A 13,715-nucleotide genomic window follows, 5' to 3' on the forward strand; every position below is an offset into this window, starting at 1 on the left:
CGGGACCTGAACCTGTTCAGCCTCCACAAGAGAAGGCTGAGGGGGGATCTAGTGGCCTGTTATAAACTAGTCAGGGGGGATCAGCAGGCACTGGGCGAGTCCCTGTTCCCCCGAGCACTGCCAGGAGTGACCAGGAATAAGCTGGCAGAGGGTAGATTTAGGCTAGATATCAGGAGGCGCTACTTCACGGTCAGGGCAGCTAGGGTCTGGAACCAACTTCCAACAGAAGTGGTGCAGGCTCCTACCCTGGGGGTCTTTAAGAGGAGGTTAGATGAACACCTTCCTGGGGTTGTTTGACCCGAGTACTCTTTCCTGCCATGGCAGGGGGTCAGACTAGATGATCTACTCAGGTCCCTTCCGACCCTAGAAACTATGAAACTATGTAAATGTTTTAATTATATTTGTAATAATAAAACTGTATATAGTTAAGTGTACACTTGTGGGATTGTCTCTATAGAAAAACGGAGGGATCCGCATGTAGGTGGTGATGTCCCTCCCTCAATACCCTAGCCTGTCACCACTTCCTCTCTATTTGGCTGGGAGGGCACACTGTCCCAGGGGAAAGCAGTGGAAAGGACCCCAAACTATAAATGGGGACCCCTGGGGACGAGAACCACACGAAAAAAAGAAAGTAAACACAAAAACAACACAAAGAAAACATTTACCCACAACAGGACCCGTGGCACAGCTGGAATGAGGGAAGAAACCTGTGCGGGTCACGAACCGCGCCTTCATACAGCTGAAGCCGACTGGTGACGTCATCAGCAATCACCAGCCGGCAGGGATAAAGTGAATCACCGGGGAAGGTGAAGCAGGATGGAGAGCGGAACCGGGGAAGGCACCAACACTGGACACCACCCAGGATTCTCTTGGAGAGGGAGAGCCGGCAGAGGACAGCTTGCCAGTAGGACTGAGGAGTCAAAAGAGGCTCCTGACACCGGCAAAAGGCAGCAGCGCCAGAGGGACAAGAGAGCTGGACAAGGCTCTCTACTCCATTGCAGGTGGGATCATCGGGGGCACCTGGGAGGCGAAGGAGACTCTCCCTCCAGGAGGTACCAGGTGGAAGCAGAGAGAGGGGCTGCGAAGCAAGAGGCTGGGTGCCGACTCTTAATGTAAGAAGTAGCCAGGCTTCCGCAGAGGTGCTGCAAGACGCCGGAAGAGAGACGTCCCTAACAGGGGAGAAGAGCAGCAGTGCCACAACCCTCAGAGGGCTGAGTAAAGGGGGAGACGACCCGGGGGAGAGGCCACAGGCTACCCCAGCCACACACAGGGTCTAACCCCTTGCAGGTTCATAGGGAGTAGGGCATCCTGTACCCCTGGCGGAAGGACCAGGGAGGGGACCGCACGGGTTCCACGCGATAGTAGTGTTTTTTGTTTTGTGAGTTCCTTGCGTTTCCCCCTTTTGGAGGGGTTGAAGAGTAGGACAAGGCGACACTGGTTAGATAGCTGCTTCAGAGCTCTTTTTGTGCTTCACCTTTGTTTTGGGGGCATGAGTCAGGTGTTGTGACCTGGGCGGAGTTGGTCTTCAGACCAGAGTTAGAAATCACAGACAACTCAAGGCTAACTAAGCGAGTCACCCTTAGGGAGCTAGTACTCAGGATGGGAAAGTGCTACTAAGGCTACCATAACCAGGAGTACAACAGTATCAGGAGTATGGCCGAGAAGACTCAGTGATCCGCCAAGGGTTGGCGTGAGGCCAGGGTGTAGGGAAGGTGGAGCCCCGCAGACAACCGCCAGACAGACTCCACACTGCAGAGGGACCCCGAGTGGTCAGCCCCCACACTGGTATAACATTCAAAGTCATGGCAGGCGAGATTGGGGGAGGCCGCTCCAGGAATAAATATCAACTCAACGGCCTACAGGAGACCATAGGGCGAACACCACCGGCCACTCGGGCCAAGGCCGCACGTGACCGGATGTTCGAGACCAGGCAGTTATATACACCCTCGGTGTACCTGGGTTACACTTATTAATCAACAACTTGTTCTCTCTTACTCAGTAGTATGTTGCACAAGGGAAGAGAACAGTTCTCCTTTGCTGCCAATACAAAAAACATTCATGGCCACAGAGTAAGCATGTCATTCTTCCAGGGGAGCTTCTATAGATGTGTCATGTAAGACAAATCATGTTTGTACCTCAGTTAATTATAGTGGGCAATATGTGCTTAGTTCAAGAATATACATAGTAAAAGTCAGCCCACAGTGAAAGGATGGCTGCCACAGTTAGGATGATGAATAAAAGAAAATACTCAATGAAGCCTGCTTCTTAGGAAAGTATTTTTGAGGCTGTGCATATGGAAATAACTATGAATTTTAGAGGGTCTGAAAGAATAACATTTCTTTACAGAAAGAAGAAAAATACTGAGAGCTGCTGGCAGAACAGGGAAAGCAATGATAGTTTCAGATTACTTGGAGACATTAAACAAAGAGTACCACATGTCATGAGAACCTATGAACCAAGCAGCTTACGTGCCAAACCACTTGCCTCTTGACAACCACGCAAATATTAGCTGCCAAAACAAACCAGGCATAAACCCTCTATTTAATTAAAGAAGTTCAGGTGGCACAAACGCTGCAAGTCTCATGAGGTTCTTAGCAGCATTGCATTTCACATGTCCTTGGGCTGCATGCCCAATGTATAGTTTGGCATTAAAGCACAGTGAATCAAACCCCATAGATGTCCTTGCTATTATTCATCTACCATTAAAAGTGGTTTGAACAATAGAAACAGAACTCTTCAATCACTCCTTAGCTAACTATAAACATACAGAATGACATGCTATAAGATCATTATCTTATATTCTTAATTAAGAGTCCAGAGATGATACAGACAGAAGATCATACAGGAGATTGAAAGACAGACAGTAAATTCTTTATGATTGGTCCTATGTGGCTAGAAATTTGTAAAAGCAGAATACAGTTTGGATATATGGTATACAAATACAAGTCTAAACATTGGGCATTTCTGCAAAACTATTATGAACATGTCTATACCTCTGAAGTCATTCATCTTAAAGTTTAATATTAAACAGTGTACAGAACCACCAACTAACAGCCACCTGGCAAGTCATCCATTGGCTCCTTAAGTCTATACTGAAAGGAATACAACTCATTCTTATGATTAAGTCTTTCTAGTTTGTACTTAGCTCTGAAGGTTATCCAACTCCATTTCTGTCCCCCTGGAATTCCTGTTCAGTGAAATGAAGTGCAAACAATTTATTCTAGAAACAAAAGGACTATATGGCTCAAGGGACCAAATGTTTACCTTCTAGATCCTCATTTCAATAGATTCCAAGGTCAGTTGTAATTAGAAGTTGCTATTCAATGATGTAACAAAAGGCCCTAACTTCTATTACTTGTAAGAGTGAGAAAACACTATTATAGGGATGAGCTCTGTTACAGGCAGCTGAGCTACAGTCAGCTGCTAGCAAGCAAGCAAGCAGTCCAGGAAAGACAGCAATAGGAGTGATGAACCTAAAAGTAACTATTTGGGAGCAAGCTGCCCTACAACCAGCAGCAAAGAGCAGAGCTCCAGATATAGAGACTGAAGAGCAGCTGGGTAGGCTGCAGCAGAGGGGTGAAGAGTTATTAGTGGGCAAAGGTGAAAGCCCTGTGCCTGGTTTGGGGAATCAGAGATCAGATGACTGAAAGAAGTGGAGCTCATGGAAATATATGCCCAACTCCTGAGCCAGAGGAGTCAGTCTTTACATAAAGAAGAAACTGAACTTTGCAGGAAAAGGAACTTTTAGGAGTAAGGCTGGAAGAGAGGGATCCACAGGCAACACAAAATGTAGCTTAGAGAGCTGGAAGGAGACAGCTCAGAGTGGGGTAGGAGTTACCATAGTGCAAAAACCCAGAGGAAGGTTTAAATTCAGTTTGGCTGATTTTTTTGTTAGTCGCTTTGCCTGTGAGGCATGAGTGTGGCTGAAGGGAAAGCAAGAAGCCATGGCGGGGGTGCCTAGGAAGGCACTCTGCACTCAAATTAGTGAGCTTACAGCTTGTTGGGAGACAGGCTAGCACAGGAAAGCCCTAGCAGGACTTCAGTTTATATGGGGGGATTTATAAAGAATTTTTACAAAAATTGTTCTGAACACCAAGCATGACAATGACATCTCCATAAATCTCTGAAAATTATAAGTATACATGCATCTCGAGCAGGTCCAAGGAGGTGATCCTCCCCCTCTATGCGGCACTGGTCAGGCCGCAGTTGGAGTACTGCGTTCAGTTCTGGGCGCCGCATTTTAAGAGGGATGTGGACAGCATCAAGAGGGTCCAGAGGAGGGCCACTTGTATGATCAAGGGACAGCAGGGTAGGTCCTATGAGGAAAGGTTGCGGGACCTGAACCTGTTCAGCCTTCAAAAGAGAAGGCTGAGGGGGGATCTTGTGGCCTGTTATAAACTGGTTAGGGGGGATCAGCAGGCGCTGGGGGAGTCCCTGTTCCCCCGAGCGCCGCAAGGAGTGACCAGGAACAATGGTCACAAGCTGGCGGAGGGAAGGTTTAAGTTGGACATCAGGAGGCGCTACTTCACGGTCAGGGCGGCTAGGGTCTGGAACCAGCTTCCAAGTGAGGTGGTGCAGGCTCCCACCCTGGGGGTTTTTAAGAGGAGGTTGGATGACCACCTTACTGGGGTCATTTGACCCCAGTGCTCTTCCTGCCATGGCAGGGGGTTGGACTAGATGATCTGCTCAGGTCCCTTCCGACCCTAGAAACTATGAAACGATGAAACATAACACTAAAAGGACTGGTATTAAGCATATTACTGAGTTTTAGAGAATATATTAATCCTAATAAATAAAAAAGGTTAAAGATGCACTAATTAAACTGAAATTGAAGTCAGGACCTTCCAGAGTCAAAGCCTTGACATGGAAAGATAACTTTTTTGTACTTCAGTTGCTACATTCAAATATTCTCTCCTTGGAGCTAAAGAAAAATATCTTGCATTTGAAAACTTGTGTGACTATCTGAAGTATGCAGCTGGTCCAATAAAAGATATAACCTAAAGAAACCATTACCTCCCCCTTACATTTAATTAATAATCTTCTTGCAAGTAAGATTTGGAACAAAAAAAATTCAAATATTTCATTTTGATATAAGCCAATACATGAGAGAGAAATAATATAATGGAAAAGCTTTAAAAATCTGTTTTTGTCCAAATCTACTATTATTAAACAGCCAAAACCACCTCTATTACATCCCAGTGTGCTTAAATCTATACGAGACAAAAGAGGAAATAGATCCTGCAGATTTCAACTTTGTTCTATATTTTGATTTTGTCCTGAATGGCCAAAAACACAAGTTGTATTCTTGTGTTTAGCAAATTATACACACAGACACAATACAGGAATAATTAATTACTTTTAAGACTGAGAAAACAGTTCAATTTCAGTTCTAAGGCACAGCTGATACAATTGCTACATAAGGAAAAAAAAGAAAAATGAAGTTACCATTTTCTTTTCGTAATCTTGTTATAAATTTCTTTGGAGGTATTACTCCAACCTTTTTCTTCTGGGTGGCTATGCTGTGGAAGAGGTCAGCTAAGCATGTAAGAAGGTTCTCTTTTTTTCTTGGTTGACTCTTGTATGCTAGAACGTTTTCTCGAAATGGGCGACAAAAATAAAGTGCCTGAAGAACTGAATTGCAGTAGCATGTGTTCCCAAACTATAAAATAAAAAAAGATATATTAGCTTCTACTGTATTTTTTTTACAGTGATGCAAGCTTAAGATGCTAGATGTTTAAAAAATGCAGTCAGCGACAATTTTTTCTAAATATCATTTCTTGCTGATTTTTCAGTTGGCAAAAGTTTATCTTACTAGTTTTAACAATGAATGATACATGTATTGTACACCAGTAGTAGATTACTTATTTTCTTTTTTGGAATTATGCATCTTTTACAATAGTATGGAACCATAAAATGTTCAGTAAGTACCAGGTATCTCACTGTGCCAAAAAACACACAGCAACACATATTGGGTAAATTTGGGTGGGCAGGGCGGTTGATCATCTGCCCAGCCATCAATCAAAAACACCAGTCAATACAATAAAAATCAGTATTGTAAGACCTTCTTATCATAAAGAGATTTAACAACATTGGGCAGGCCTTCAGATACATTTTACAAACTGGATTCTCCCATGAACTTTATTTGTGGTCCAAGTCAGTAACAACTGGCTCATTTGGTTGTATGTACTGCTCTCATGCAGTATAGAGAAGTCACACTCAGGAATAAGCTGAGGGAAAATCATTGCAAAGCTGGGCTGAAATCATGGTGAATGTGAAGCTTTCATTTTTAGGACAGAGTTATGGAAGAAGGAAGAGAGCAAGTTTTAGCTGTACACATTGTGAAGGAGACATACCAGTGAACTGATCTTCAGGCTCAGAGTCAGTGACCTCATACAGACATCCTGTTTCTTCCAGGAGAGTTGCTGCTCTCCCAGCGAAAAAACATAAGCATACATACTTGCGTACATGTTTTCTCCCAGAGTGAAAATGGAAACTCATTCCCAGGAAATCACTCCCAAAAGAGTTTCTCCTGGGAGAGCAAACATCTGTACATGCTGTGGTTCCTCTCAGAAGAGAGCACAGTTCTTCGGCATTCCCCCTCCCTCTACCCTGGGAGACTGTTGCTGCTGGACTCTGCTGCCCCTGGAGGACTGTGGTGTAGCTTCTCTCAGAAGGTGTACAGAGTTTGCCTACAAAAACTTTTTTGTGAGTGATTTAACCCTTTCTGCTCCTAGGTTATTTCTCTCCTAGAGCAGACATTTTTTGCTCTGGGAGGAAAATCCTAAACATCTGTACATTCATTGTTTCTCCTGGGAGAGCAGCAATTCATCCACAGGAAACTGAACGTCTATATATGGCCTCAGCTACTTGTACCACTACAGAAGCATGCAGGAATTACACCAGAACAGCTGATGAGTACTCCCCAGCATCAGATCTTATTCCCCTTTAAAGCAGTTAAAAACTACATTTGTTGAACAACAATTCGTTGCTCGGCAAGTCATCCAGCTTATCTGCTTTGGCCTCCCCCCATCTGTAAAATATATAGCTGCCATAGATATTTTGTGAAATGTTGCCAAGATCTGTGCAGCAGTTAAATTCTAATTTTACCATTGTATAAGTGCTATCTATGTATCTGCGTATACTTGCAGCAGCCCAAATGATAATGATACACTGTATCACTCTCTCTAGGAAAAACAGTCCCATTATATATGGAAAGGTCAGAGCATGTTCTTGCTTCCAAATGACTGAATTGAGAACACAGGAAGAAATGACTGCCTTTAACATTTCCTCTCTGGAAGTCCATGACCATCAAAAATATACTACGCAGTATAGCTAGGAAATGAGGCCAATGAAAGAATCATTTTCCCAATTTTTGCTGAATCTGATGTACAATATCACCTCTATTGCTAAAGTTGTAAAAAATCAAAAGTAATTTAAAGTAAGAAGAATAAGTATGACCAGGTGACCTTAAAGCAGGAAACGATGATTATAATATTTCATTTGTTGCTCAGTGCTACTCCAACTTTTTGGCCAGTTTTAATATGAGCAGAGTGGTCTCTTGAGAAGATGCATGTGCCATTGAAATATTTACACTGTATCACTGAAAAACTATCTTTAACACAACATTCAAAATACTGACCCATTTACAAGAGACATCAAGACAAAGAATTACATGTTAATACATTCTGCAGAACATTCTGTAGTTACTGAAATTTATTCTATATTAAATAATATATCTTTTTCAAATTTGCTACAGGGGTACAAAGTTAAAGATCTGGTAGTATCTGGATTCAAAAAAAAAAGAATGCAGTGAAACGTTGATTAGAAATGCAGCCAAAATTAAAGCCTGCAGAACAAAACACGGAGTTACCAGGAGAAACTGGAGCACTGGCCCAAAGTTAAAGAGAGGAGATGCAGTATGCATAAAGATTATAAATCCATGAACTGGAAATAAAAGCAGATTCTGAAAAGCTGAATGTCATTGTATCTCCAGCCAATTCCAGGAGAAAATGAAGCAGCAATGGATGTATTTGACAGCACCAAAGCTGATTGATGACTACAGAAGCTTTTGAGACATGAACTAAATATAAGCTATTTTCACAACCCAAGAGCTAGCAATTATGTTTCTTTCAAAATTTTAGGCTTAGTTCTTCAGAAGCTGATTTTGTAGCTGCCCTCATTAGTAATAGCTGATTTTTTCCAAGAAAACCAGTTAGTTATTCTCCATCTTCATTGCCTTCTTCCCTCACCTTTGAATCCAATCCAAAATTTGTTCTCGTTTTCTTATTTTTTCCCCATGAAGTCTCTCTCTCTCTAACCTAGGATTTTGTATTCTTCTACAAATTATATATTTCATTCTTCCAATAAAGGAATACTATTCTTATTCAGATATATTTTTTCCCACTCCTACTGCCTCCACCCTTAATCCTCCTACTCATTTTGAACCACAAGTAAATAAACAAAACAACCCCGCCATCCCAAACACTTTTTCTAAGCTTGTCTGGAACTTCCTTTTGACATTATTGTGATACATTGTAATAAAAGTAAAATATGCATTGTAGAAGGCTATAGTTTACAATCATAAATTGTAAACAATCTCTAGTGATGTTACATGCTTGCACAATATTCTGCATTATGAAAATGCATAACACCAACAGCCCAGGAGACTGTTGTAAGTAAATGAAATTTAGCTAGACTGACTCCAAAAAGAGAAGCTGTTGCAGGAGAAGAGGAAGTATTTCCTAATCCAATATACATACATGTAGGACAGAATGAAAAAGCCCGCTGTTTTACAAGTTTCTTAATGCATGCAATTAAAATAGTACAAGCATTTCACTTTTTCCTGCACATGGTCTCCATTACCTACCCCAAGAAGTTGTTCAGATGCTAGATAAAAACTATATTTTTGTCTGCTTTAATTTAATTGAAGAAAACTGACTGCCATAAGTTGTGCCTTTTGAAAAAAAAATGGGTGCCTATATCTGTGCTCTGGGGGAGGGGGGTTAAGTTAGACTGGCTCCCAGAGAGCCACTCTAACTAAAACGCCACAGCATCATGTGTATTTAGCATCCCGTGTTTCAAAATGGCCACAGGGGCGCTTTAACTAAAGTTTATTTGACAAGTTTTAGTTAAAGCACCTCTGCGGCCATTTTGAAACGCAGGATGCTGAATACACACTGCAGCACACTCAAGTGTTTAACTAGCAAACAACTAATGAAGTCTGCTCAGACGCATTCTAATTAGAATTCAGGAAGAAACCCAATGGTGTGGCTTGTTCCTGCAGCAGCAGCCAAGCACCGGAGATGCTGGTCCTCTTCCTGCCAGGTCCTGGACCAGAAGGGGGTGGGAGTGGGGGCACAGTCTGTGGGCCTGATAGAGCTCACAGGGCTGGCCCTACACCATTCATCCAGGCCATGAACCAACCCCATATAGAGTTATACACCCCTGATTTCTCATATTTATTAAACCTATAGCAATTTCAGCTTGTTTAAATGAAAGTGAAGTAGAAATTATTTAATATAAAGTAACTTCCCAAGATGGACTGTAAAGAAACAGACATTTTCTTCATAAAGCAGTGCTATTTTAACATATGCAAAATGCTTGGGATTCCAGCTGAACTATGCAAAACTATAAATGGAGCAGTTAATTCCTATGGGGACTTGTATTATACATATCAGAATCTGGCCTTAAGCAATTATTATAAAGTGAAGGTAATCATTAAAGTGTCCAGGTCTAATTTAAGAATCAGCATCATTTATGGAACTGAGAGAATATTTTGGTGCTCGCATGTTCTATGAAGAAACAGGTTCTTACTCTACAGTAACTGTGATACTTTGAAATACTGTAGTCAGCATGAATCCTACCCTACTTAGGCAATGTGCCCCATGTACGTTAAATTAAACATTTGAATAGCAGAATATGCTGGGGCCATGCCTACACCCTCAGACTTCTGAGCAAATATTTCCTTCAAAATTGAAAGCTCACAGTGGCCCCAAACATGCAAAACTGGAGAACGAAGGCAGGTTGTAGAATCATGCTGACAGTACCTTAAAGAACTACAGCCTCAGGTTGGCACCTCTAGCATTGACAACATAATTACAGAGACCCTTGGTGCTCCAACACAAAAGAGCAAGAACCAGAAGCAGGATTCAGCAAAGCCTAAATACTGCTCCAAGCACCCATATTCCTTTCCATAGGAAGCAAAAGAGAAATCACTCTTCCAAAGATAGGGTGCCCAAATCTCCACTAACATGAGAGTCTTGCCAGCATTTAAAGGGCCACAATACACCCTCACAGAAGAGCACACAGTCCATTCTGGGACACTGTCATCAAGATGCCTGGCCCTGAGATTAGACCTGAGACACCCCATCATACTACTTTTCAGTATACCATCACTACCATTATGCCTTTTTATTAGCATCAAGCAGGGATGGCTTTCCTCTCAGAGCTACCAGAAATCTCTTTTATAGAGCTCCATTATAAAAAGAGGTATCTGTGACATTGGGCTGACTAGCTTCAGCTGGGCCAAGAGACATGTAACACAGTTGCTTCCCTTACCAGGGACAATTACTTCAAGAGCCCTTGGGGTGAATCACACTGATCAAACACTGGGTATTCCCATTGACTAGGGGATTAGTCTAGCACAAATTGGACTAGGTTTAAACTCAAACAGGTTCAGAATTTGCAACTGCTTTATGCATCAATGCACCACCCCTCTGGGCCGAGAATGTCTTTTTTGGAATGTGCAGATTGAGATAATTTGTAAGGTGAGCAAATCTAAAGTAGTCAAAAAGAGCAAATCTAAAGCTCATATAAGTAGCAGGTTGAACACTGACTGAGTTCTGTTTTAACTTTATGAAAAGCAAAAAAGGTCATGACTACTCCATCCCTTACACCCTTGCAGAGGAGCACAATGAAACACATGCACAGCTCCTTCAAACACTACTGTTAAAAATATTTGATCTCATGCCTCACATACACATTTAGCTACATTGAGATTCATTCTGGCACATGCTTAAAAGAACATTAACTTAGTTGTAAATAACCACTGGGGCTCAAAAATCTTTCACACTTCAGACACTTTGCAGATGAAACAAAAATAAAAAGAAAATGGAAAAGTTCATCATTGCATATTATGCTAAAACTTCTATGAGATTTCTAAATAAAAGGATGAAATATTTCTTGCTGTTGTACTGGTGAAAAAAAATAAGAGGCAGTATCTGGTACTTCTACTACATCTCAAAGTAGTAGTCCTAGTAGATCCTCTGCCACTTTTGGATGGCAAGTTACCCATGGTTTGCTTGACAAAGAAATTATGACCTGTCCTTTCCTATTCAAAACTTGTTACAGTTAGACAGGTCTTTCACATCCACACACCATAACACTGCTAAAGAAACACACAACTGCACCGCCCATAATCTAAGACAATTCCATCAAAGCCATTCAACAACACCCCATTAAGGACTACCTTGAAGATCCACTAATTTATCAATAGGCCTTGAAAGCTATTAGGTACATGAAAGACACAGCATTTGGTCTTGATGGAATACCGGCTGAAATATATAAACTAGGTAGAAAAAAAACTCTCCTACTAACTACACATCATTGTTATGAAAATCTGGAAACATGAACGGATTCCCAGTCATTTTAGGGATTCCAAAATCATTACTATACTCAAGAAGGGAGATAGGTTGGATGGCAGCAGTTATTCTAGTACTGTACTCCTGTCCATAGCTGAAAAGATCCTTGTACACATTTACCTCAATAAACTCACCTTTCTCACTGAGGAGATTCCAGCCAAGTCCTAACTGTTTCAGAACATTCAGAGCTACAATGGATATAATCTTTGTTTCTAGACAGCTGCAGAAGTGCCACATGCAACATAGCCTTCATTAAAGCCTTTGATTCAATCAATCGAGAGGCCTTATGGAAGATCCTGATGAGATTAAGCTGGCTGATAAAATTTGTTACCATTATCAGACTCCTTCACAGTGTCGTGAAGGCTAAACAATGGCTAGGGAATGGACCCCTTCACTGTTAGAACCAGGGTCAAGCAGGATGTGAGATTTTACCAACACTCTTTTCACACTTGTATTACAGTTGTTCCACATCTCATTTCTGATAAACTTCCATCTAGAGTCAGCATCCAGTATTGCATGGGCAGGCATCTCTTTAACATCAACCAGTTACAATCCAAATCCAAGACAACCAACACCTCCATTACTGATCTTCACTATGCCGACGATTGTGTCATGTGTGCCCACTCAACTGAAGGGCTCCAGGTCAATCTTGATTGCTTCTATGAAGTGTATGAAATACCTGGACTCACCATCAACCTCACAAACACCAAGATACTTTACTAATCCAGCCCAAACCAACCAGCAGAATCATCCACATCTTTCTCCAAGGATTGTCCTCCAGTTGTAAGTTGAACATTTTCCCTACCTAGCCACATTTCCCAAAAAATAAAACACAGGTGACTATACTCAACATGAGATAAAATCTGCTAGTGCTGCTTTCAAACATCACCAAAATCATGTCTTCAATGATCGCAACATAAAGGGCCCAAACCAAATTTCTTGTCTACCAGGCTCTTGTCATCCCTGCTCTGTTGTATGGCTGTAAAACTTGGAAAACATATTGAGAACACTTGAAAGCTTCAGAATATTACCATCAGCAATTTCTTTGGAAAATCTTCCATATAAATTGGAAGGACAGAAGAACAAATACCTATATTCTGACTCAAACACAACCAGCACTGAAGCCATGTTCATATAGCACCAGCTCTGCTGGGCAGGACATAACAGATCCCTGACAACCGGCTCCCAGAATAATCCTATAGTACCAATTCAGTGATGATCACCACTCTAGAGGTGGGCAAAAGAAAAGATTCAAGGACAACTTGAAGGCCAATCTGAAGAAATGAGGTATTAACTTCAATACCTGGGAGAAACAAACACTGAATCATCCCCAATGGCCTCGTGACATATGACAAAGCATTAATCACATCAAGCAAACTTGTCTTACTATGGAGACAGATAGATGAGAGAGACAAAGATGAGACCTGACATCATCAGGATCTTCACCTCCCTTCTGGAATTATTTGCCATGGCTGCTGTTGAACATGTGGATTTCATATTGGCCTCCTCAGTAATTTATGGGCTCACTGGTGACTTCCCTATTTACTGGAAGACTGTTGTCCTTGTATGGAGAGACTACCTATGACAATGACAACTCTACTCCACGAGAATGAATGAATTCCACATGAATTTCCAATAAGAATTCATTGTAGCTTGGTCTGTAAAAGCCACTGCCTTAAAAACAGCTTTTGATTTTCTTGTTCTTCTAGGAAATATGAACTGATAGACCTTCAAGGCATATTAGGAAGTCTATCTTCCATCAGCTTCTGCTGAGACTGTGGACTGAATGAAGATGGTCTAAATCTTTAAGGGCCCTTAATTACATTAAAATGGATCTACTGATTTAATATTGCATATTGTATATAGATCTACATTTATAATATTTAGAGGTGCACCAATATATCGGTACCATATCAGATTCACACCAATAACAGGAATATTAACATTACTGGCTACTGGCTTTTTTTGGCCAATGTAGCCGATTATATTTATTGGTACATTATGTGCCTTCTGGCTGGGAGCCCTCAGATGCCACATGCACGCACACAGCCAGGAATGCAGCCGGGCAGCATGGAG

At 41.7% G+C, this 13,715-nt stretch overlaps 1 protein-coding gene and 1 long non-coding RNA gene across 2 annotated transcripts in view; both read right to left on the reverse strand.

The window, feature by feature from the left end:
* The window catches only part of USP12 (ubiquitin specific peptidase 12), a 38,330-nt gene extending 32,801 nt beyond the window's left edge, over nucleotides 1-5,529 (reverse strand). The window contains exon 1 of the mRNA XM_019525227.1: nucleotides 5,446-5,529. The gene's annotated coding sequence lies outside the window, so the exon portion shown is untranslated. The remainder of the gene's footprint in view (nucleotides 1-5,445) is intronic.
* Nucleotides 5,530-5,573: 44 nt separating this feature from the next.
* The window catches only part of LOC109303131, a 16,933-nt gene continuing 8,791 nt past the window's right edge, over nucleotides 5,574-13,715 (reverse strand). The window contains exon 3 of the long non-coding RNA XR_002099017.1: nucleotides 5,574-5,659. This is a non-coding gene — a long non-coding RNA (uncharacterized LOC109303131). The remainder of the gene's footprint in view (nucleotides 5,660-13,715) is intronic.

The sequence above is a fragment of the Gavialis gangeticus genome, unplaced genomic scaffold, assembly GCF_001723915.1.
Source record: "Gavialis gangeticus isolate Ggan-Ray unplaced genomic scaffold, GavGan_comp1, whole genome shotgun sequence".
NCBI lineage: Eukaryota > Metazoa > Chordata > Crocodylia > Gavialidae > Gavialis > Gavialis gangeticus.